Raw genomic sequence first — 26,858 nt, 5'->3', positions numbered from 1 at the left:
ACGAATACTCTTCAGTTTTTCGTATTTAGGTACATGAATTTATCAACTATATAGTCACAGTAGCTGAGTTTACCTAATTACGTAACAATTGGCGAATAATATACGGTGCTGGTATTAGTCATCATAAATACACGCTCTTCGCTCTTGCTATACAAATATACGGACATGTGCTCAAATACAATGCAACTTGTAATATCGATGCACCAGACCATAGTTTGAATATCAATCAGCATCCATTCGTAGGCTGAAATGGCGAGCAGGGATTTTCAACTAATTCCCCCAGCAGTCTGTCTACTTTCAAGTGCTTATCTTGGTGACCCGATGAAATGCCGCTCGCCGTATGGAAAACAAACAAATATAGATGGATACTTCGTAATCGTATCAAATGACTAATAAACTTGTCAACGAATGTCTTTTAGAGGAAACTCGGGCAAAATTTTTCAAATGGAAGAAAGAGAAATTGAGGTAGTCCCAAAATGCTCCACCAGTCAAAAATTTCAAGTGTTGAAATTGATTTTTCCATTTTTAGAGAATTTTTAAAGGTTCAAATTTGGGCTAAGAATGCTGGCAAAAAATCAGACTTCAATCAAGGTGACTCAATGGTGCCGAGAAGGCAGATTTCATAAGGACAATTCCTTTAAAATATTTTTTTGGGGAGGGGGGGTGTGAAAGCGAAGCTAAATTTACCTCCCCCCAGTGACCACTATAGCCCTACACCAATTTTCCGCACAAGTTTGATACACTATAGATAAGAAGCACTACAGAAGGTGGTAAGCTACATCACTAATACCAAAGGGGTAAAGATTAGAAATATTCCTTAGGCGGGGAGTATTTGCCAATACCTAGATAGCTCAGAAGGGTTGTAGTTTGTCAAACTCACTATACATCATTCAAAGAAGATACGTAATAAATAAGACTCTGCTTTACTTACTACATAATGTATACCCTATTGACAAAATTATGCATAAAAACAGACGTGTAGATGTGTAGGGTAAGGTTGCCTAAATCGTACCTCTTCTTGGTTATTAGGACCTGGAGAGCCCAATTTTCACTCTTTTTGACTGATTTTTTTTTTAAATTGTAGCTTGAAACCTTGTCTATCGAATGACATACTTATCAATAGATTAATTTATTCTTCAATGAGAAGAGATATTTCAGTTTCTGCAAAGGTCTTCAAGTGGTACGATTTGGGAAACTAGTCTCCTAAATCGTACCGCCAGTTCCTCAAGATGTACTACCCAGTCATTTTAGTCATATTTTGAAGGAAGTAGATGAAATGAGGTAAAAAAATTCAAGAAAAAGCATAAGGTTTTCATTTGTATTCATTATAACGCATATTTTGATTTGTAAAATGAAAAAAATACTACATGTTTGTCTTGAAGCTTTTTATTCAGTTTTCTTTTAGTTTTTACCTGGTACGATTTAGGGAACTCATTGCATATAATGCAAATGTAATAGTACGATTTAGGAACCACAAAGTGGTACGATTTGGGCAACTTTGGCATTTTTTGAATAACTGGCAGCACTGTCATAAAATATACTTGTAACTGACATCTGTGCGCGATGAAACAATTATAAATGTGTTTCAAGTGATCTATTGAAAAAAATTCCACTTGATTAATTCTATCAGGGCTCCAACACCATACATAGTACATCGAAAAAGAAATGTATCCCAACCACACATTTTCTTTAAATTGTGATAAGTTATGCAAACATTAGTCAATCTGGCTGATTTTTTTTGTATAGTAGGTGGCAACACTGACACATTTCACCGCGTTACCTAGCCCACTTAGCCACTTCACTGCTTGTGAAGAGTGAAGTTATTTCCGCATAAATGCTTGTGCGTTGTGAACTTATCAAATTTTTAAATTTTTCTCCCAAGTCCAAAAAGTGCAAACATTTATGGGAAAATAACAGTACTCTTTGCACGCAGCAAAGTGGCCCATTGGGTTAGGTAACACAGAAAAATACAAACTGCAGGTCCCGGGTTCAATCCCTGCCCAGGGCAAAACAATTTTCAATTTTTATTTCATTTTACATACTTTAACATTACTTTTACACATTATATTCGCAGGCTGAATCACATGCTTTTTTTGTAAAAAGTCCAAATTCAAGCATGCTTGTGCTATGCATAAAAGCTATCGCATAATTTTTGTCAATAGGGTATTTACATGCAGTTTTTACATAAATTCATTGACATACGTTGTAATCTATAATTTTGTTAGATAGTATGAAAACAAATGAATTTATTAATGACAATGATTTAGTCATGTGTGCAATGGTTAGATCAACAAAATAAGAGTCAATAATCTATCACTGAGATTTTACCCTAACTACATTCGAAAGATAGGATATGCAAAAATAGGTACCTAATAACATTTACACAAAAATATAATGTTTGTTTAGTCATCATAGATTTCAACACCTTGCTCGAGAATCTATGAGAAAAAGAATAATATTTAAATCAAGTAGGTGTATCTCACCTATAGACACTGGACCTGCAGAATAAGACAACCAACTGCAGGCCAAGGGGAATGGAAATGGTAAGGAAAAGTTGTGTAATGCCAATTTATCCCACTGGGTGCTCTTGGCAGTGCTGTACTTCAATTTTGCTGGCAACAGGGAAAAGGGAGGGTTGTGTAGTCTGCGAGGTACTCCTGACTGCGCGCGCAGCCAGGAGCTCCTTCTGGGCTACACAACCCTCCCTTTTCCCTGTTGCCTGCAAAATTGACTACAGCGCTGCAAAGAGCACCCAGCGCACTATGGGCCAGGAGACCCCCAAAAACGGGCGTAATTCAAAACTGAACTGATATATTCGGGCAATATCGTGTGTTCTCTTCTGCATAGGAATGTGTATTTTGAAGTGGTGTATACTATGCTTTAGCGATTTTTTGCTAAAAAGTGCCATTCTGCTGTGTAGGCTCATTTTTCTATTGAAAATATAGCATTTTTTAATAGAAAAATGAGCCTACAAAGCACAATGGCACTTTTTGGCAAAAAATCACTAAAGCATAGTATACACCACTTCAAAATAGACATTCCTGTGCAAAAGAGAACACACGATATTGCTCGATTATATCTGTTTTGAATTACGCCCGTTTTTGGGGGTCTCCTGGCCCATAGTGCAGCGGGATAAATTGGTGTTACACAGGATATTTTGCCAAGATGGCTGCCAGTTGGTATTCTTATACACAGGTCCAGTGTCTATAATTTCACTACTTACTTGAACGGTACACTTTTTCCATCTCTTTCCTGCGGGCCCACTTAATACTATGGGCATTGATGGAACTTAACTAAACGAGGCACAAATTGGACTTTGCATATTTCAGTGATGTCCGGATACATCCCTCAATACCAAAAAGGTACACTGGTTATTAATCGAAGTTAGACCAATTAATCTGGAATTAATCAAAAGTATTAACCATGTGTGAGATGGCGTAAATTCAAGAACTATACCATGGTCTCCCTGAAAAAGAGGCACTCCCATGGCACTAATTTTATCTACGTTTGACGAGAGAACCGACTACCACGGATTGCCAAAACCAAGTGAAGTTTGAGTGTGAAGATCAGTATTTAAGATGGTCAAATCTCCACCCTTAATTGTGGAGTACCAATAGCACACTTGCTAAGTACACATACTGTACATAAATTAGACAATTTATGTGATTTTGTGTTATTTATGACCAAAATTCCTATCTTGGGCTATAAATGTCAAAGGCTCGCAAACCCTTTCACTTTAAGAAGGGGTGGCCTTATATGCACAAGTACATCGTGTACTTAGCCTTCTTCTAAGGAATTTACACATGTTATCAATATTTTCAATACAAGGGGTTTGTAATAAATGTGTTACCGTTAATGTGTTTACTCCAGGTAATGTATGAAATAACTAGTTATTTCGTACATTACCTGAGAAAGTGTGAAATTGAATTTTTTCTACACTTTACCTAGTTATTTCATACATACACGAGGTGTGCATCATAAAAGTATGAAATCAATGAATGAACTGTGATAAAGTAAGAAATGAAGCTTAATTCAAAGCTAGAACATGGTGTCCCGCCACAGAATAACCTCCAAGCCCCAGGGGCAGATTTTTGGCCACTCAAAAATTTTTTTTTTCATTTTGTACTTTACTTTCGACATTACACCATTGAGCAACCGTGATAGGTAGTGTTGAGGTTTGCGGGGCTCGATAGCAAATTCAACGTAGAATTTTTTGAGATGGCTAATAACTGCGCCAGATGAATAGGAAGTGTTGTATACCCAGCAAAATAATTGGAAAAACGTGTTCAAAAATTGGTATTTTTTCTTGTGACATATCCTTTTCATCAGTTGCCTTGAATTGAAAAAGTGTGACATTTTTGGTACTGCAAACCCCTGCCTCTTCATCTCAATTTGTAAAAAAGTTTCACCACTTTCAATGCTGAACAAAAACTTGGAAAAATTCAAAAATTTCATTTTTTTACTCCCATTTGAAGATCCGGTGAAGTTATTATAGCCACATCAAAAAATTCCATGTGAAATTTGCTATCGAGTCCAGCAAACCTCAATTTTTAATAGTTCATTTCAGATTTAACTGATCACACCTCGCTATTTCATAGAATAACTATGTAGTATGAAATAACTAGTTATTTCATACTATGGTAACATATGCACTACCTTCGGCAGTGGGGCCAATCTGCCCTCTGCTAAGTTATTTTTGAAAAATCAACGAAAATAATCGAACAGACAAATCTTCCCAATTTTTCATCAACTATTTGGCATCACCAATACCATTACACACGAGCTGGCTCCAAAATCAATACCATAGGAAATACGTGTAATACTCTCTTGTACCTGTCCGGACATCACTGTCGTTTCACAGAGTTCTGCCAGGACGATTAATGGATCCGCCGCACGTACATCTATAATAGAAAAAAGGTATCTCGCTTTTTGGCCAGACTATCAAAAGAATAGTATAGCGAAAAAAAAGAAGAGAAAAAAAACCACATCCCGCGTGAAAAAATACCCCTGCAATTCTTTGTTATATACATGTATAGAGAAAAATGTGTTTACACGAGGCTATACATAGCACATATAAGATGATCCGTAGAAAGGTGAGGAGGGAGAGGGAGACATCATCGAGCAGAAAAGTGAAGAGCAATACACGCTATACTATACGTATATCGGTACGTCATCGACGAGTGATAAATATTAAGGCGGGCAAGTGTCACCCCAATTCCATCTATAACTTCTTTTATACATTGTCACTTTTCTCGTCTATTTAACAAATATCGGCTGATTTTTCCAGCCAACACTTTCGTGTCCCTGTCGTGTATAAGTAATATAAAAATCGTCTATGCCTAGTGCCTCTGCCTATATACCTAGACCCCTAGCAACTTGCTCACCTTTCAGAGAAGGGAAAGAAGGGAGGTGCGGATAGCTCGACGATATCGACATATAGGTGTCGTTATTTGTAATCTTTAAATTTATACATCGTTTTTATACTATAACCTAAAAATGATTTACTATATGGTTCTCTTTTTTTTTGCTCTATTCTTCTCGTCACTTTTTCCTCTTTTTTGGCGTATAGGTATCATTTATTTTTGCTACCTGCCACACGAGCTGTGTTCATCTCTTCGATGCAATTTTTCTACTATCGTCCTTTCGTTATTGCGATGTATATTTTTCTTTTTTCTCTCAAAAAGATGAACGTGATGACTTCCTGAGCTCTTCCCCCCCCCCCCGCCAGATTCCTTCTTCATTCATATTGTATGGTATCATATACTATCAATTTAAATACGTCTTAGCTGCGAATAAGTGAGCTCGATAGTGCCAAGAATTAAATCTGTTTACAAATCCTGCACCAATTAAGCAGCAGGAAATGTGCCTAAAAAATATACGTAACTATTGTTTTCGAGCTAAAGTAAATTTTCAATTGGACGAGCTGATTTATTGCCAAATTTGCGCTACATCGCGTAATTCCAAATACGATCGTTTTGTACCGATGTGAATTCACGTATCAAATGAGAGAACACAGAGAGACAAAATTATCGCTGATGTGCTGCTGTAGGTTAGGTTAGATACGTAGATTTGACGTAAACAGTCTCGTTCAATTTTCATCGGTGTTTTTAATACTTATACGATGATTATTTGTGACATCGAATGGAAAATTTTGAAAACTCGTAGCTCAAATCTGAAGTCCGAGGGAAATAAACATTCGGCAAATCCGTGCTGGACAACAACTGTTTTTTTTCCATCACTCAATCATCTACGTATATGAAAATCCGATTAACGTCATTGACCAAAAAATAAGACAAAAGGCTTGTCGATCCGTATTCGGAAAGAAAATAATCAAAACCAGACAACTTTATGGAATTTTCCTCGCATCCAGGGCTTCAGATACTGACATGACAATTGACAAATTAACTGGATACTCGTCTGACACGAGTACATAATACGAATTCGTCAAATTAAACACGTAAACAGGGAAAAATAGGCACACCTCAATGAGTCAAGAAACAAAATCCATTCACAATACCTAAGAATAGGTACGAAATGATCGCGAAGGAAAACTTTATCACGCTTCATTACCGAATGTCTTTTCAAATTAAAAATCTGCCCAGGAAAAAAACACTCCCACGACTGCGGATCCGGCGAAGAGCGGGGGTAATCGCAAATCGTCCAAATACACGATCGTTCGTTTCGAACACGTGATAAGTGTAACACGGTGTGGTTAATTTTAACTACCCAAACACCTCCCACAAAGTAATCATCGCTAGTGAGAACATTATTAACGAAATCATTTTAAAAATTCACCATTTTCGTCTTGTGCACTGACGCGACATGTGTTCGATGTACTTGGGTTATTCGTATCATCGTACGCAAGCAGAAGAGCAGAAGTGGCCTCCGAGAGCGAAAATGCAACGTTGCAACGTAGGAAGTATACAGAATGATGGAAGAGGTCCTGATGAGAACGTAGATGATATGTAAGGTGAAGAAAGCAACACGATTTCGAAAATTTTGCACTTCAATGTTCAATGAGAGCTCGGGGGGTCTAACAAATGATACCCCCTCATCTCCATTCATTTTCACAAAATTTCCAACAAAAAACTTCAAAAATTTATAATTTGTAAACGAAACGAAAAAATAATTAAGAAAATACATCAAACAATGGAAATAATCAATTGGTTTTCATTAACGAAATATTTAATTTATTGCTATCATATTAATTTAATTATTTTGACATAGGTATAAAAAAATGATAAATTCTGAAAAATTGAGTTCTCACGATTTTGATTAGATGACAGAATTATTTGAAAATTCCGAAAAAACAACTCAAAAAAATGAAAAATTTCGACAAATCATTTCATGTTTTCAATATCTACTCGTATTCATGTAAATCGATAAATTTTTACTCACCAAAAGTTTTCACGTTTTGCCAAAAATATTCACATTTTTTGACAAGATCGCTGTCTCGCCATTTGTCAAAAATTGTTGGTTTTTGCCAAAAATTGTCATTTTTGTGAAAAATTATCACCTTTTTGTCAAGATTGCTATTTTCTTGCCAGAAAATTGTTGGTTAAAAATTGAATTTCTCAAGAACGGTTGAACCGGTTTTGATCAAATTTGAAATTTCATAACTAGGCTATTAGCCGGACATTTCGCCATCATCATCATGTTCCAAAAGCTCAAAGCTTCCAAGTTTATCGAGCGACAAAATTTTTTTTTCGACGTTTTTTAAAACTTTTTACCTGCTTAGAAAATGGCTGAACCGATTTCGATAAAACTTGAAATTCTACTAGGCCTGCACAATTCCTACAAAAAGTACTATACGACCCTCAATTTTTGGTGAATCATTCGTGAACGAATTGATCAAATTTTTGAAATAACCATTCGTTCGCGAATGACTCACAAAAAATGATTCAATTTGTTCGTGAATGATTCGCCAAAAATTGAGTAAATGAATCGATTCGTTCGTGAACGAGTCACATTTACGAAACAATTTGTTCGCGAATGATTCACTAAAAATTATTCAAATCGTTCGTGAATGATTCAACAAAAATTGAGTAAATGAATCGACTCGTTCACGAATGAGTCACTTATACGAATCAATTCGTTCGCGAATGATTCATTAAAAATGATTCAATTCGTTCATGAATGATTCGCCAAAAGGTGAGTAAATGAATCGATTCGTTCGCGAACGAGTCACTTTTACGAATCAATGCGTTCGCGAATGATTCACAAAAATAATTCAATTCGTTCGTGAATGATGCAACAAAAATTGAGTAAATGAATCGATTCGTTCGCGAATGATTCAAAAAAAATAATTCAATTCGTTCGTGAATGATGCAACAAAAATTGAGTAAATGAATCGATTCGTTTGCGAATGATTCACAAAAAATAATTCAATTCGTTCGTGAATGATTCAACAAAAATTGAGTAAATGAATCGACTCGTTCACGAATGAGTCACTTGTACGAATCAATTCGTTCGCGAATGATTCATTAAAAATTGAGTAAATAAATCGATTCGTTCGCGAACGAGTCACTTATACGAATCGATTCGTTCGCGAACGAGTCACTTATACGAATCGAATCGTTCGCGAACGAGTCATTTATACAAATCAGTTCGTTCGCGAACGATTCAGTAACTATTTATCAACTCGTTCGCGAATGATTTATCTAAAAATCAATCGTTTTGTTAAATCGCCAATCGGTTGTGAATGATTCGATTTGATTCACTTCGCTTTGTACAATAGTTTCACAACAACCGAATCAATCGTAAATTACGAGTAATTGATCTGTTTGCAAATGATTCGCCAAGAAATCAATCAATTTATTTAATAGCCAATCATTCATAAATGATTCGATTCGATCGTCAACAGATCAATTGCTGTACTTGCTGTACAAATGTTTCAAAAAAAGTGAATCAATTCGTTCGTATAAGAGATTTTTATTTGAAGAAAAGTCGGTCTTCTCACGCTTAATTTTTTCATCACAGAGTGTCATTTTTCGCTAAAAAATCATGTTTTTACAGTAATAACGTAATTTTTAAAAAGTAATACCTACCTTTTAAAAAAAAATAGTTCTTTTTCAAGTTTGCCAATCTGGTGAAAAAATTTCTTTAAAAAAAATCTCCGAAGCCCAAAAAGTATAGTATGCAAATTAATACAGAATGACCCTCGTGCAACGAAAAACACCCTCCTCGTGTTTAATATTGAATCATACCTGTTGACTCTGACTAGATAGTATTAAAGATGAGGATGTAGTGGGTGCACTGCGACCATAGAAACATGTACACACAGATATACACCGATGAAAGCAGTACCATGCCATGCTGCCTCAGCAAGAGGGAGAAAAGATGAACGAAAACCATATCAAGTCGACATCGTTGTCGCGGTCGTATTCGATTTTTCATAAAGCAGCAGCCGGTAGTTGTACTACGGTGGTTGCAAACAAGTCGTTGACAAATAACATATTTAAAAGAGGGTTCATCTTCGTGTCAAAGTCCTTTTGAAATTTAAATACGTCAAGCCTGGCCGAGCCGCCTGCGCTCGGTTTCTTGACAGAATATACAACGAAAGGGTGCACTAGGAAGGGAAGAAAAAGGAGAAGAAATGAAATAGAAAATAGGCAACCGAGTGTTGTAGTACGCGACTACGACTATGAAGAATGACAATGCGATCATAAAAATGTATTTGTCTGTGTAACAAGCGAGCAGTATCACGTTGGAGTATACACAATATATAAGTGGTTTTTACTCACTCGTGTTATGTGTGTTATTTCGATTACGATTTTGTTTTATCGTTTTGACATTTGTTGCGGCGCGTGCGTCTCATCTATCGTCGTCGATGGTATTATACGAGTTATCATTTTCTTTCTGCGAGCTTTTCCATCTTCCTGCCACCTTACCCCCTTCTGTATATTGTGATTCGTCGTGTTGGAATATCACCACGGATAGCTGTGAGAGGAAAAATTAAAGCTATTTTTCTATCCGAATACTTATATATTGGCTCGTCGTCATCTCGCTTTTCTTATACTCGTATATAGCTATCGTGTGTTTTGAATTTATCGAAAGTGATTATTTTCCCAAGTCGAGACTGTAACGTTGACAGCCCCTTATCCTTTCTTGGGAGGGTTTTTGTATTGGTGGTTTTTTTTTTTGCTCCTTTGTTGAGGGTATTCGTATACAAAACTTTCCATAAATTTGATATATTATGTGACGTGTGTGTGTGTGTGATGGAAAAGAAGGAGAGATTTGATTATAGAGTGATAGTAGCTCATTAATAAGTCACCACTGTTTCTAAATTCGTACCTTTAATTACAACCTACGGTTTTTGTCCACAAATGAGGCTTCAATCTGCAAACAAACAATAAGCACGAGGCGTCAATCTTTTTTATAAATTTTAATATCCAATTTCGCATCTTATATTGTCGAATATATTAAATGCTATTCATTACTTATAATACACAATGTAAGTATAAAATTATCACCCGATTACATAATGCTAATGTGCTGTGCTGCTTCCCAATGACCTGTATATTTTGCGTCTGTGTACGTATTATAGAAAGTGATAGTGATGCAGGATGATGGCAAATATTTATAGACTAATCGTGTCCAACAACGACGACGACGATGAGATTCCAACGTTTAGAGAGGTATTTCCAAGATTTACGAGTCTCGTATTTCGACGACGAAGACGACGGACGACGACGCGAAACTAACTCGAATTCTGTAACAGATTAGTCAAGTGTGAGATGATACGAGAAAAACGATAAATGTGTGAAATGTTGTAATTCGCCTTATGTAATTTCTTTTTTTTCTCTCCTATTTTCATTGCGGAGTAGATGCGAATTGCGAAGATGTGAACGTACGAGATGATTTTTTTTCTTTTTCTATAGCGTGACTTTTTTCAATGTTGTGATGATGGTATTGTGTGGGAAATGTGGGAGTGTTTATTTCTATGGTGGAATTTCGTGAGAGGGGCAAGAAAGGTGAGAGGATGAATAGGATTTTATTTATGAAGTGGTGTGAAGCCTGGTGATTTTATTTTGATGGGATGATGGAGTAGGGAGGGGCGGGGGAAGACGTTTTTAATAATTGAAAAAATTCACTGATCAGAAACAGCTCTGTTTGTGGTTTTTGGACGCATTTTTTTTCTCAAGGGAGGAGAATGATGGCGATGGGCGAAAATTGGCCAATGTAGCCCATAAAAACACAAATTCAATTCTATATAAAAATTTCGTAAAAATAATCGAAGTTTGGTAAAAAAATTGAGTGAAAATTGTGTGAATATTTTGGAGTTCATTACTGATGTTGCAGAAATTATTGGTTATTATTTTAAACTACGTTAAAATATTTTTAAAAATCGTTTGAAAATTGTTAAAAATGTTCATCGAAAAGCTTTAAAATGGCATCAAATTATTAAACAGTTGAAAAGCGGTTGAACGAATTGTTTAAAATATTGAAAATTGCCTAAAAGTTGCTTAGAATTTCATTTAAAATTCTGAAAATTGCAGAAAAATATTCATACATATTTGTTCGAAATGATGTAAAATTAATTTCAAAGGTCATAAAGACAGTAAAAAATTGCTTGAAAACTGTTGAAAAAAATTACAAGTTTGTTTTCAGTGGAAAAAAATTGAAAAAATTATCAAAAAACTGTCGAAAAGTTGTGTGAAAAATTTATCAAAATATCGTAAAAGTTGTTAACAAGGCTTAAAAGTTTTTTAATTGTTGCTAAAAGCATTCGAAATGATGAAGAAAAGTTCAAAATTGTTCTTTATTTTATGAAAATTTTTGAAAGTACATATCAAGAAAAAAGTTTGGATTTGTTCAAAATCGATGCCATACGAAATCGATTGGAATTTTGAAATACCACAAAATGGTTTAAAAGAAGTAGAGATGGTTGAAAGTTGCATGAAAAATTGAGCCAAGTGTTGTGAAAGTTGTCAAAATTACGAAAAAGTATTCCAATTGTTGTTAAAACCAAAAAAAGTGGTGCAAAAAATTTTGAAAGACGAGAAAACTGCATAGAAATGGACAATGGTCTAAAAATGGTCTGAGCGGAGTAGAAATTTTTTAAAATGACTTAAAAATTGCGTATTAAGAGTCTGGATTTATTCGAAATGATGTAAAATTGATTCAAAATAGAGGAAAAATTGCCAAAGCGATCTGAAAACTGTATAAACGATGCACAAATTGTTTAAAATGATGTGAAAGTTGATGAAATCGCTGAGAAATTGTTGAATGTTGCATAAAAAATTGTTTAAGGTATGAAAATGTCGGGAAAGTTGGTGGATTTTTGCTAAAGCCTTTCAAAATACTGTAAAAAAGTTGAAAATGATGAGAAATTTGTGAAAATGATTTAAAGTATTATAAAAAATTTCCAAAACGACCTGAAAACCTTTTAAAAGATGCACAAATTGTTCAAAACGAGGTAAAAGTTGATGAAATCGCTGAAAAAATTGCTGAAAGTTGCATAAAAAATTGTTTAGGGTATGAAAATGGCGGAAAAGTTGGTGGATTTTTGCTAAAGCCTTTCAAAATACTGTAAAAAAGTTAAAAATGATGAGAAATTTGTGAAAATGATTTAAAATATTATAAAAAATTTCCAAAACGACTTGAAAACCTTTTAAAAGATGCACAAAATTGTTCAAAACGAGGTAAAAGTTGATGAAATCGCTGAAAAAATTGTTGAAAGTTGCATAAAAAATTGTTTAGGGTATGAAAATGGCGGAAAAGTTGGGTGAATTTTTGCCAAAACCCTTCAAAATATTGTAAAATAGTTGGAAATGGTGAGAAATTTGTAAAAATGAAAAGAAATTGAAATTATTTTGAATTGATTCAATTACAGAAAAAAATCGTGTAAAAAGTTTTGCATTAATCGTTTCATATTTTGTAAAAAATTTTGAAAATGGGGGAAAGCGTGAAAACTTTTTAAAAAAAACAAAGAAATTGATAAAATTACTGAAAAACTGTCGAAAATTGTTTGAAAATTGTTCAAAATATCATAAAAGTATTGAAATGGCAAAAAAAATGTTCAAGTTTGCTCAAAAATACCAAAAAAAGTAGAAATTGTGTGAAAACATCTTTGTAAAAAGTATAAAAAAAGCTCGAAAGAAATGTTATAATTTTAATATTGCTAAAAAAACGGTTTAAAATTGCATAAAAATTGTTCAAAATCTCAAAAAAATGTTGAAATTCCGGAAAAGTGTTTTAATTTGTTCAAAAATGACATGAAAGTATTGAAATTGTGTAATTAGCTGATTTTATTTTTGAATAGTAAAAAGCTACAAAGAAGGGTAAAATTCAAAATTGCATGAAACTTGTTTGAAACTTGAAAAAAATGGAAATTTTGCACACATTTTCTCTGATTTGTTTGAAAATGCCATTAAAGTTGTAGAATTTGTGTAATAGCCCTTCGAAAGAACTGAAAAATAGCCTCAAAAATTAAAAAATTGATAAAATTACTTACTGAAAATTGTTTGAAAATCTCATAAAAATTGTTGACATGTTTTTCTTCAAAATGTTGACATTTTAGAAAAAATGTTCAAACTCAAGTATTTTAAAAAATTCCATAAATTGTAGAATTTGAGAAAAAATAGTTCGAAAGATGTAAAAAAATGGTCTGAAAAAATGTAAAATTTGATAAAATTATTGAGAAAATTTTGAAAATTGAATGAGAATTGTGTAATGTGTTTTTTTTGAAAATCCCATAAAAATTGTATAAATTTTATAAAAATGGTTCAAAATGAGCACGAGTTCAAAACGGTGATGAAATTTGTGTCAAATTTATTGAAAACTTCGTAATTTGTTCAATTTTAACGTGGTCCTTCGGGTGTTGCGTTTTTAAATTTTAGTATAACCAATGGGCTCAAGGCGCATCTGAAACCAAAATTATTTTTGTTCGTTTTCGTGTTCAAGTGCAGTAAATTGAAAATGTAATCGATCAAATCGCTAGTATATTGTGTAATTAATAAGATGAAATATTTTAAAGCATTTAAATAACTATATATCAAGAATTTTTAGCTCTTTTTTGTGAGTGTTAAATTTCAAGATATCCGTTCGGTTTTAAAGGGATTTCTCCGCGAAAACTGAATGAAATTGGATGATTTTTGGATATGTTGTTCATGAAAGTGCCTTTGAGGCTGCTACGTTGCCTTTTTTTTCAAATTTGGATTTTAAGTTGCCCTTTTTTTCAAATTTGGAATGAAAATTCCAAATTTTAAAAAAAGGGCAACATAGCAGCCTCAAGGGCACTTTCATGAACAACATATCCAAAAATCATTCAATTTCATTCAGTTTTCGCGGAGAAATGTCTTTAAAACAGTCATTCTGGACATCTTCCAAAATAACTAAACATATGTACTTATCTAATGTTTTTATTATTTTAAAATACTTTATTATATTAAACAAACTAATACTAATCGTGCTGCGCAAAAAGTTTTTACTTTAGCACTTTTGAACACGAAAAAAAAAAGATTGAAATTCTCTGCCTTGATAAGTGAAACGCAACCCTCAATCACCGAAGGACCACGTTAATGGCATTTTATCGAATTTTTGTGTAATTTTGAACCGTTTTCAAGTGATTTTTGAAACATTTTCATCAATTTTTACTGTATTTCTTCCCAATTCTGGGATATTTTTTAATTTTCTTGCCAATTTTGCTTTATGCTTGGAATTTTTTTCTTGGGCATTTTCGATAGTATGTATTTTGAGATCTCATGCATACGTTCAGGAGGGGGGGGGATACCTCATAAGAAGGACTCCAATTCATCCAAACCCACCTTACGATTCCTCCTCGCTTCCCATCTTGGCACATTTTGGACGGTAAAATCTTTTTTGAAAGCTCTCGAAAAATCCTCTCCGCTCACCTCGTTGTACTTAGCATCACGTAAATTGTAGGGAAACTTTTCGGTGGTAAAGTTCCTTATCTGGTATTTTTTGCGGCTGCTTTTGAAAAAAGGAAAAACTATGCAGCATCGCCAAAGAAAAGGATAATTGAAAGAAAGAAAGAAAGAACGAAAGAAAAAAGCACCCGAAAAAAAAGGCAAGGCAAGACAAGACAAGACGTACTATTCTACGGCGAAGAAGAAGAAAAAGCGAAGAAGAGTCGAGTCTTCGTCTTGTTCGTCGACGACGGCGACTTGCAGATAACGGTTTTCATCTATTGTTCGCATTCGTTGGTAAAAACAAAAGCAGACGGAAGAACAAAAAGGCCGGGTTAGTTGGCTTTTTCGTCAAAATGACGAACTTTCACCAACCATCCGTTTATTCGTTGTAAACTATATAACCGCGTGTCGCCCTGGCTTGGAAAATTTTATAAGTAAATTAAAGCAGCAAGAAAGTATGTATAGTATAGCAGCGTGGAACAGAGAGAAGCATCGCGGCGGCGAATGCGAATTATTGTTCTCTCTTTTTCAATTGTTACGCCCATTATCATAACCGAGTTATCAAAGAATGAAAGAAGTGCTACTGCTAGGTGCCCTCGTAAAGGCGAAAGGGGATAAGGTGGTGTGGACGTTGCTACCATCTTGTGTTTTTCTGTCAACTTTTGCACGCTTTTCAAAATTTTCGCTGCTGTAATTTTATCAGCTATACGGAGAGACTTATTTGTATACGAATGCTGGATGCTGTGTAGTAGATGAGGTACTCTCTTTCTCGCTCTTTTTTGTATATTACGACGTACCAGTACTGTACCATTCTACTGGCTTCTGTTCTGCGTTGGTTTTGTTTTATGCTGTATAAAGTTTAGTAGTATTTCGATCGTCTTCGTATTCTTTTGTCAGTATCTGTTGACTTGATCTATGTGTTCTCTATGGCGTATCGTCTCTCCCCCTGTCTCCCAACCTAGCACAGAGCAGGCTTTTGAAAGTCAATTCGGTGCTGTAAGATGTTGGCTGGCATGGCTTGGTAATTAGCTCGAGTACTTGATACCTTATATAAATACCAGGTATACTTATTACCTGTGGTGCATATTGTGGTATTGTTGTCGTTGTCTTAGCAGAGCAGAAAGGTCTACTGCTGGTTTTTTTTTACTGTAGGAGGCGACACCGACACTTGGAAGCGTGAAAGTTGAAGGGATACATACACGAATAATGTACCTCGACTCCTCGACTGCGATATATATAAAGTATATTATACGTTTATGTGTATGTACCTGCGAAAAGACAACAGCGAGTGAAAGAGAGGTGAAAAAAAAACCGTGGCAGGGAGATGAAGGAAGAAGAGGGAGCGAAACACGAGAGTCGTCGCGTAGTAGTATATTTATTAATTAAATTGATTTACGAGTTTATTGTTTTGTCAATATAGGAGTTGGGAGTACGGGGCAGCCATGTTGCATGTAAACGCGATAGAGTATGGAAACGCGTGATATGAGCATTTTGCACGTTTTCTTTTGTCTTTTCGCTTCTTCTAGTTTATTTTACTTGTTGTTTTTTTGCTTCGCTTTTTAATGTAATGCTGTAGTAAGGCTTTATTTTTTATTCTGGATATTCCATGTGCCTCTCCGTCGTCGTACTCGCGTATGTGCTTCTGTAAGTACCTAGAGATATTCCGTATAGAGTATATACCTATAGTAAGATCGTGGCGAGTATTTTATAATATTGTTGTGTTGCTACGATATCCTCTACATAGGTAAGTGTATTGTGTAGAAGTCGAGTGAGTCGAGATCGTCGTCTGGTGTAACAGAAGCTAAATCCTTATCAGCAATTAAAATGCAATCCATGGGTAATGAAGAATGTTAACTCGGGTTGAGAATTCGAGATGTACAAATACGTATAGCTTATCTAGCGAGGGTGGGAAATGGAGCATTATTATTGTAGGAATGTGATTGGGTTTGTGAGTTTGGTGATTGCTGTGCCAGAGAAAGAGTGAAAGAAATTCGAATTTTGTTATTGAATTGGATGAGATTTGGATGAAGTTGGATCTGCATGGAATCACGGAGATTGAAGATTTGGGTAGAATTTGAACCTTGTTTTGATTTTTAAATCTGAAATCAAACATGTGCTGAAAATTATAATTCAAAATTTGTTTAAAATTTGTTTAAAATTTGTTAAAAATTAAATTTAATACTTAATCAAATATTTTAAATTTGTTTTTATGAAAATCAATTTTGAAAAATTAATTTAATTGAAATAATTTTTTGATGAGGATGAAAGATCCATGAATTTGGATTCAAAATGAGCATAAAATTGAATTTTGATTATTTTGTAAAATAGGTAAATTTTCACTGATTTAGATGGTTTTTGTCATTTTATTGAGTGAATTAATAATCGTGATAGAATCACATCACTGGTCAGTATTCAATACTTGAACGAAAATGACTGAATAAATCTTTATTTATTTATTTTTTGAGCGAATTAACGAAGCGAAATATGGCCTAGAAAAACTGGTATCAACTCATGAAGAAAGTCAGGAAAAAATTTAAAATTAGATTATTTTTTCGAATCCTTTAAAAAAGTTGAAAAATTACAATATTGAATATCGATTTTGGACTCAGGGGTGAACTGGATCGTTTGTGAGCCCCTGGCGGATGCACCGAATGGGACCCTCATAATTTTATTCTCCCCCCCCCCCCATCACCTTCAGAATCTTTCTCGACCTGTTTTTTTCTCAAGTTCGGATACTTAAAAATGCAAGTTGTGCAATTGATTTGTTTTATCCTTTTATTCAATTCCGCAAAAATAAGTCTACCTGACAGGAACGAAAGTAGAGGTGGTTTTTGGGGAGAGGAGGGGAGGGAAGGGGAGGGACTAAAAATTTGTCATGAGAAAAAAATACCAATTTTTTCGAAATGATAATTTTGCCAATTGATATAATTCGCAACAAGCCTTATAAAAAAATTGGTATTTTCCCTATTTTTAACTTATGGAAGTTTCATAAATGATTTTTTTTTTAGGTTTAAAAAAGAGATAGAAATTAACTCGAGGAAGGCGAGGGAAAAAGCTTTTAAAAATTCGTAATTCGAGAGCTAAAAAACAATGTTTTTCAAAAATTTGGCAAACTTTTTTAGCTCAAAATTTTATAATTTGAATGATGAGTTTTTAAATTTTCAAAATTTGAATACTCAATAGATTTTTATGAAAGTTCGATCTCAATTTTTGGAAAAATATACACAGAGACCCAAGCGAAGCGAGGGCAAAGGATATCAAAAATGCGTATTTTGAGAGGTAAAAAACAATGTTTTTTGTGATGAGTTCATTTTTTTTAAAATTTGAATGTAGATACATGATGAAAAATTTCAATTTTGGGGTAAAAGAAAAGCAAACTGGCCCGAGCGAAGCAAGGGCAAAAGCTTCCGAATATTCATGTTTTAAAAAAGTGAAAATAGTGTATTATTTTTTTTGTTTGAACGTGGCCTTGGAGGCCCCTTGATGTCTCGGTGCTCCTGGATTAAAATTGATTCGCTTCTTTAAAAAAAAAAGTAAAAAAAAAACACTACAAAAAAATTGACATAGAAAATTGGAAAATGGGTTTTAAAAGAATTAAAAATACTCAAAATTGAAAAAAGTTCATTCAAACTTGAAATTTTGTCAGATATTAAAAGAAATTAAATTTTTAGAAATTGAAAAATGTGATTTAGGCAAAAAAAATTAGGTTGTGAGATAAATTTGAAAAAATGATAAATATCAACTTTGAATTTAAAAAAATTGAAATCACGTGTGTGTGTTTTCAAAAAAAAAAAATTTGAATGCCCAAAAATTGAAAAAATGATCAAAAATATTCACATACGGAAACGATCAACTTGATTTTAATATTTCGTGAAATATTGGACAATTGGATTTTAAAACAGAAATTAAAAATAATTTTAAAAAAATGAAAATCTTGAGGTAAAAAATTTGAAAAAATGAACTCACAAAATTGTAAATTGTAATCAATTTTTTAAACTTTGAAACATCAAAAAATTCTAATATAAAAATTGAAAATGATTTTAAAAATGATTGAGAATACTCGTAGGTGCATAAAATCAATTCAATTTCGATAGTTTGTTGAAATATTAGTTAATCAGCTGGTCAAAAAATAAGAAAAACGATTAAAAAATGTGAACTAATCGAAAAAAATCAGAATTAAAAACTGATGAAATATCGATTTTGATTATTAAAAAAATTCAAATTCGTTGAAAAAATCACAAAACTTGAAATGATCAAAAAATTGAAAAATGATTTCCAAAGCAGTTGAAAATACTCACTCGTGGATGAGAAAATCAATTAATTTTTTTTTAAATTATATGTTTGAAACATTGAAAAATTGTAGCTAATGAATGCAGGCCTCTAATGAAGTCACACTCCTGAAAAAAATGCACCTTGAGATGCACTATTCATGTATAGTTATATTCAATAATTTGAAATTAATTCGTTCGCAAAAACATATCCCTCAAAAATGGTGTCCATTTTTGTGATTCTATATTTTTTTGTAGTTGAAAAAAATGTGAGAAATCTCTTTAGAAGGTCTGTGAGTAGGTACATACATAATTTTTATGTTGAAGTGTGCTCGTAATATTGAACTTATTACGTGCGAAATAGTCGAAAAATGTTTGCAAATTTCGAAAAATATTTTGCATCATACTGAACAGTGTTGTAAATCTCATTTCGATGGGCCGATTTGGTTTAAAAAAAAAAAAATGATTATCGTAAAAAGGTTTCGCATTGAATGCCTATTAAAATGAAATTCAACGCTTTGCTGAATGAGTTTTGTTTTTTTTTTTTTTTGTTTTTTTTTTTTTTTTGTTTTGGGTGTTTATAATTACGCGATTATTACACCCGTGGCTAGAAGGGTTTAGATTTGGTTTATTAGGTTGGTGCTTTTAAGTAGGGTTATAAATTTTTGGATTTCAGAAAATTTGTCATCATAATTGTTTTTTTTTCACGAAGCAATCGCAATAAAATTACTTTATGAGTGTTATTTGCCTTTTTTTTTTCAAAATTACGATAATTGAACCATATGCACCAAATTGCTTCAATTCGCTCGTAAAACGATTTTTTTTTTCATTGGTTTTAACTCTACTAAAAATTCATACAGATTCGTAGGGTTTTTGAAATTAAATTTTAAGCACTTGGTATTTTTTTTAATTCAAAAAAAATTCTCAGTTTGTGAAAATTTGGAGCATTTTACCTAAATTCCTATTAAGATTTTGCTAAAACCTGTTTTCGATTGAAAAAAAACAAAATATCTTAGGCTGATTTTCATTCTTTTAGAAGGAGGACATTGGTATTAAAAAGTTGATAAGTCTATAAAAAAAAAAAAAAAAAAAAAACTATTGAAAAGTATTAAATTCTTTGGAGGAAATTTAAGAATTTTTGAAACGAGTTCTCTCAACTCTTGGCCAGATTCGGCTGAAAAAATACGTTTTCATCCATCGAATGTGATTTTTGAAACGAACCTCGAATCAACCTTCACTGCAGGCTTCAGGTATCGATAGATGAAAAATATACCACATTTGGAAACCATCGATGTAATACCAGTAGGTATCTATCTAGCAGCATAACATAGCTCTTAATCAAATTCCAAACTATATCCATTCGACTCGTCGAAAACCGCCATATTCACTATTCGGTGCAAAGTAAATAAACCCATCGTTTTTCATAATCGTTCTCGTACATTTACGAGTCAAACGTCATGTACGCTGGTGCGACAAACATACGCTTGTTGGTCGTAAATCCGCCACCGCCGGCTATAAATCTGATCCTTGAATCGGATGATTTTTCGTTCGATTTTATTTCTGGCCGACTGTGTAATTAAAACGATTTCAAAAATTGATAATTAATCGTTCGACGAGTGGTTGGAAATGTGATAGAATATCATCATCGTTGTCGGTCTCGCGGTGTGTTGGAAATTTTTCAAATGTCGATTGTCATCGTGGTGTGATAAATATCGAAGTAACAACTTAATGATCCATCTACCTACTCGTTAACAGAGCATGAGCTAAGCACGTGGCTTAGGTGATTTTTTTTAGGTCGAATTCGAGTTTGCTTTAAAAGGCTCGTGCAGATTGCAATGAAAATTATACCATTTGTAATTTTGACGTTGAAAAAAAGAGTACGAAAAATATATTGATTTTGACCATTCTGATTATTTGTACCTAAAACAACCATTTCTCATATCGAAGGGAGGAGAGAGAATGACGAAAATCGTTCAAATATGGTAATTTTATGCTGAAGTTCATTTTTGTTTTTTGGCTAATTTTTTCAAAAATTTTGAAACTTAAAAAAACTGTTTTTATGGTGATTTTTTGACTTTTGTAAAACGTATAGTTCATGCTTCAATTCGACCTCCCCTCCCCTCTCCTCTCGACCACTCAAAAAATGACTCGCGAGGTCGTGATGTAAAAATATGAAAACGGGATTTTTTCAAGATTTGCCAAAAAAGCAGTGAAAATATTTTTTTTTCACCAAACAGGTCGATCAGCTGGTTTGTTTCTAGAAAACTAAATATCTATTTGTATTTAATCTTTATAATTCTTGGAATTTTGTGTAAAATATGAATTTTTATGAAAACCCCAAGATTTGAATTTGAACGACAATTTTTCATGGCTACTGCTTCGGAATAACTCGTTTATCATTAATCATAACTTTTCGATGGCTTTTATGACCTTCGAAATGATGGAAAATTTTTTGCAACAGCGATGTGATTCGTGATTAATTTGATTTAGTCATACCCAGTTGCTCATGGTTGATTCATTGTACATCCCATTCGTCGATTTCTACATCAGATAGGTCTTCGTATTTCAAAAGTGGGTGGGGAATAATGTTGAAAAGAGTTTCGATTTGATTTGTTGTTTGTTGAGCTCGGTATTTAATCATGTATGACAGAACCCAGAAGGTAAAATGAGTTCGTGGCTCACTCGTAGTTGAGCATTGATTTTTTAAAGCTTCTCGTAGAATGTTTGAAGTTTTTTTTTGGTGTAAAAAAAAACTTTTTATTGAATTGCACGATTCATATTGGGAGTTTTTTTATGTGTTTTTTCAGTCAAAGGTTTTTAAATCAGTAGCCTGTTTCTGTTCTCAACGTAGACTTTTTCGCCAGCTTTCTATAGAAAGGTTCCCTCGTTTCTCGTATAAAAGCTCACGAGCTCGAAAGTCCTTTTTTAAATATTGAATATCAATCTAAGTTCAATTCGACTTCGAAATATGTACGTTCTCTCAAAAAGTTCGATGTTTCAATAGAATCCTTCTTCGAAGCAACTTTTCAAATTCATTATTTCATTCTGTTATTATTATTATTTTTCTAATGTGAGGTGTGTATAATTGATGAGCACCATTTCTAATGATCAGGGCTACATTAACAATTTTATTTTCAATTTAAATGACTAATGGCACAATTAAATAATAATAATGAGATGCACGCGGGTGTGTTATTGCTGTACATAATTTTTTCATTCGTATATCTCTACCAACTAATTGCACAGCTTCTGGTATCACCTTTATTAATTTTGATGAGATTTCAGTACGGATGCTTACCAATTGAGAAAGTGTGGAAACATTTGAAATTTTCAATTTCAGGATGAAGTCTCTGAAATGAATTTTATAGTAATTTTTTGCTGAAAAACCAGAATGAAAAAAAAAGCTTTCTCATTTATGTAAAATTAAATATATTTTTTTAAAATTTGAGGTTTAAAGTAAGGTTTTGATTTCGAAAATAATTGATCATATGCGATCAAAAATCTCAAATACATATGTAAATCGATTTTTGGGATTGAATAAATCGACATTCGATCATGATCGATTTTTGATTGCAAGATAGAATATTTTTGAAGCTGAAATTCTTTGTTCGTTTCAAACATAAACGATCACGATAAGATCGAAAATCGCAAATGAATCGATTTTTGGGATTCGATTAATCGATTTCTGGTTATGATCGATGTTCGATAGGGAATTATTTCATTTTTAATGCAAAAATTGAGATTTTATGATCGAGAGGTCTTCTCATCTTCTGAAAAGGATTTAAAAATTGCTGGAGGTTTCAAAATGGCCCAAAACTGATAGTTTTTCAAGTGAGGTGGAGGAGGGAGGGGGGGACGTGAAAAGATTATTGTGTGAAAAAGTTGAAAATTTTTTATTTTGCATTGAAAACAACTTTTTTGATTTTTTTAGAAATTGGTCAGAAATTGAAGAATGAACTTTGGCATCTGAAATTTTTGTTGATGGGGTGTTTTTGTCCTCTCTTTCGATCTAGCTTTATCTGAACCCAAAAAAGCTCGGTCAGTTTGAATATATTTCTTGTTAAAATGTGACCAGAAGCACCAACGATCGACTTTCCCTAAGATATTCTCAACTAATTATGCCAATTTTGGACTACTTTGAAAAATTCGAATTCCTATATGTGGAATAGAATCATTAATTTTTTGACTGCCCATAAATCCATGTGCTCCAATAATAACGACTCATAATGAGGTTTATACTTGATACTCGTACAAAATGATCGTCTTCATTCGTTGAAAATGTATTTTTCTTGTTATCGAATTTTTTCATTTAAAACAAGAAACAGCTTGTCTTGATCGAAGCAAGAGCGAAAGTTTTTGAAAATTTGATTTCAAGAGACCTAAAAACGATGTGTGTTTTTTTAAAAAATGATTTTGAAAATAAAAAGGGGCAGGTCCGAGCGAAGGGAGGGCGAAAACTTTTGAAAATTTGTATTTTGAGAGAACCAAAAAACTTCTTATGCAAGGACTTCATTTTTTTAGCTTTTAAAATTTTGGAATTTGAAAGATTTTTTTTTTTTAGAATTGTAATTTTGAAAAAGAAAAGAGAACAGACCCAAGTGAAGGTACATAAAAGCTCTTGAAAATTTGTATTTCGAGGGACATTTATGCGAGAAGTTTATTCTTTTACTTTAAAATTTTTGAAGATGAATGATGTTTTTTTTTAGTTTTAATTTTCAAAAACAAAACACTTTCTTGGCAAACTGCACCCCCTTGTCCCACCCCCCTCTCGACGTCCCTGAGAATTATTCAGGTTCATGCAATCAAAAACTTGGTGTTTGGCATCTCAAGCTGATGAACTTTTTCCAAAAAATGGGAAATTTTTAGAAACATACTGATCAAACTCGAAATGAAACAAAAAACTGAAACTGAAACTAAAATAAGGACCGAAAACTAAAAATTGAAAACTGAGAACCAAAACTGAAATTTTTTAGTTTTTTCGGTTCAAATTCATATTTTTTGGCCCATCAAAGACTGCTCAGTAGTCATCGTCTTTTTTCATTATTTTTTTTTAAATTTCGATTTTTCAATTTTTCAGCGAATAAAATGAAGTTTTTTGTGTGAGTGTTTTTTTTTTCAAACTACTGAAAAAAAAACAAACAAACAAACTGAAATTGAACATTGAATCCAGAAAAATTTGAAGCTGAAAACTGAAAAGTAAAACTTTGATTTTTTTTCAGTTTTGTAGCCCTAAAAAAATCAATACCCACGATTTCTAACCTCATCCCCTCTCCCTCTCTCTTCTAAGGCTACTTCATTTCTAATGTCATTTTTGACAATTTTTTTTCCTGATGAGGTAGGAGATGGGCTATATGGGTTCCAAAAATTGGTAATTTTTTTGAAAAAAGTGGCAATTTTGAGTATTAAAATTTTACAGTGACATGGATCATGTCATTGTCATACCCATTGACAAAATAGTTCCATATGGTCTGCTGACAAGTCTTATTAGCCCGATGTTCGTTTACCTCAATCAAAATACCAGTTTGGCTTCGTTCGTCAGCATCGCTCGGTCAAAGACAAACAGGATGACGATTTTAGATAGTTAGCAGATAGTTAGAGTCGGATGTGTCTCGATGTTCTTGTAATTTCAATACAGGATTCCTTGTCATCGTTCATTTATGCAAATCACTCGCTAATAAATCGGTTAATGGCGACATGGCAGCTCTGACGATGTACTCGTCGTATCAGCAGCTTCAGCCAGCACCAATATCTGCGGTTTTGAGAGGAAAATGATGCTCTACCTACGCTCGAGATGTAGCTGTAGCTGCCGCTGCCGCATCGGCGGCAGTAGTAAATATGTATATTATCTAATACACCGTGCAGACAACAGCATAATATCACATATAAATATATACCTGGCTATAGGTATACTCGACACAGGTACGAGTATACATATACACTGCAGCGAGCGATGGTAGGTAATAATTCACATAATATACAGTCTCGTTTGAAGGTACTTCGCCTACCGCCGCGCGACCGTCACTGCTCATAAAATATATAAATCAGTAATGACGCATTAAAATGATTTTATTTCGATACACGCGTTCTGTAAACAATTTACACGGTCGCCTACTCCGCTCGTCGTATACTCTTTTTCCACTCATCACTGTACAGTGAAGGGCCAGCCCAGCCTCTCTCTGTGAGCTACAGAGGTACGCCTGCCTGTCATCGAGAGCCACATTCTGCCATTAAAGACTCTGTTTGTACCTATACACGTATTGGATTGGAGGTGGTAGAGTGATATTGGAGAGACTCACGGAGATGCGAACACAGAATGATAAAAACTAGTTGGCATTTTTTCGCAACATCCGCGAGACAAATGGACGAACATCTATCATCGCTTTAGTGTCCGGTTTTTTCCCCGCCGTTGGTTGGTCCATTAGCGGTGCGAAGCCTGAAAGCAAATCTCGACGTAATAAATTCTACCTTAGATGTGGACATTGGTGGTTCGATTCGGCGACGTGCCTCTGAATAATATTTGTCGTTGACCGGTTCGATGCTATAGGTATATAGATTGCCAAGTGGTAATCTTATACATACGAGTACGAGCTGTATGACCTTCCGGATAACACGACACCGTTGATAAGTTTCACCACAGGTTGACCACCATTAGACCAGTCGACTCTTGTGGAAAATAATTTCAATCAATTGAAAGACGTATTTATGACTTTTTTTCTCCGGTCGATGCGACAAGTAGGTATAGAGGAATGCAGTCGAAGATGAGGCGATGATTTAGTTAGCACCTGTCTCGATTGAAATATTGTATAAGTTGACCCCCCCCCCCCCCGACTGTTCCCTTCGTCTTAGACGTGAAGACGTGATTTATGCCAAGGAATTATGATATTTTTATACAGCTTTATAAATATTTTTCGAAGAACAGGACGATGAGGAGGTATGGGTCGAGTCAAGGATGATGTATTTACATGTTTTAATGTGATCTTGTGTGTGGAATTGATGCTGACCGGAGACTCGTGGTATATGTTTTCTTGTGTGATTACATATAGGAAAATGAGTCGATTTGGAGGGAAATTCGTGTGACTTGAAGGTGCTCCGAATTCGAGGGGGGGGGGGTATTTTGGCATTCTGAATTCATAAGCTTTGATTTCCTATACATGAAACTCAAATCTGAGACTTTATTTTTAGCCCCTGACCTAATTTCTACATGAAAACCATATTTTTCCTCGTTGATCTATTAATATCAGCTACTCTTGAAAAGACGAATCGTTTACGATATCCTGATTTGAAAAGCTATACCCTGGAAAAATCCCACCCTCGTTCTGAGTAAAAATACAGATTGCGAAGGTATATAAAATTAAAGTTGTCATTTCGAATCCAACTATATGTTGCGTTGGTTTCTTCGAAGAAAAATCGTAAAACACTTGTCATCACATGTCGACGTAGGATTGGAATTTTTGTAGGTGGTATTGACCATGACGATATATACGTAATTAAGAAAAACGCCGATATAATTAGTTCACCTGTCCGTCTATGTTAAGGTTGGACGATTGGAAATGGAAGGATTTGAAGGAAAGGTGCGATAAACGTGTGTGAAAAAGGGTTTCTCGTCAACCCCAAACGTGACGTCAATATGCCATGTGACAAATATACTGAATTTAAGTAGAGCGTGAAGATGAAATTATTAATAACGACTTGTGTTACTTACTAAGTTTACGTATCT

The 26,858-nt window shown here is 33.9% G+C and overlaps 1 protein-coding gene across 5 annotated transcripts in view; it reads left to right on the top strand.

Annotated features, from left to right (window-relative positions):
- tio (tiptop) overlaps positions 1-26,858 on the top strand; it is a 189,290-nt gene that overhangs the window by 153,642 nt on the left and 8,790 nt on the right. The gene's annotated exons all lie outside the window — the stretch shown is intronic.

The sequence above is a fragment of the Planococcus citri genome, chromosome 2, assembly GCF_950023065.1.
Source record: "Planococcus citri chromosome 2, ihPlaCitr1.1, whole genome shotgun sequence".
Classification (NCBI taxonomy): Eukaryota; Metazoa; Arthropoda; class Insecta; order Hemiptera; family Pseudococcidae; genus Planococcus; species Planococcus citri.
Note: the sequence above shows the minus strand (reverse complement) of the source record. Positions and strands in the feature narration are given on the sequence as shown.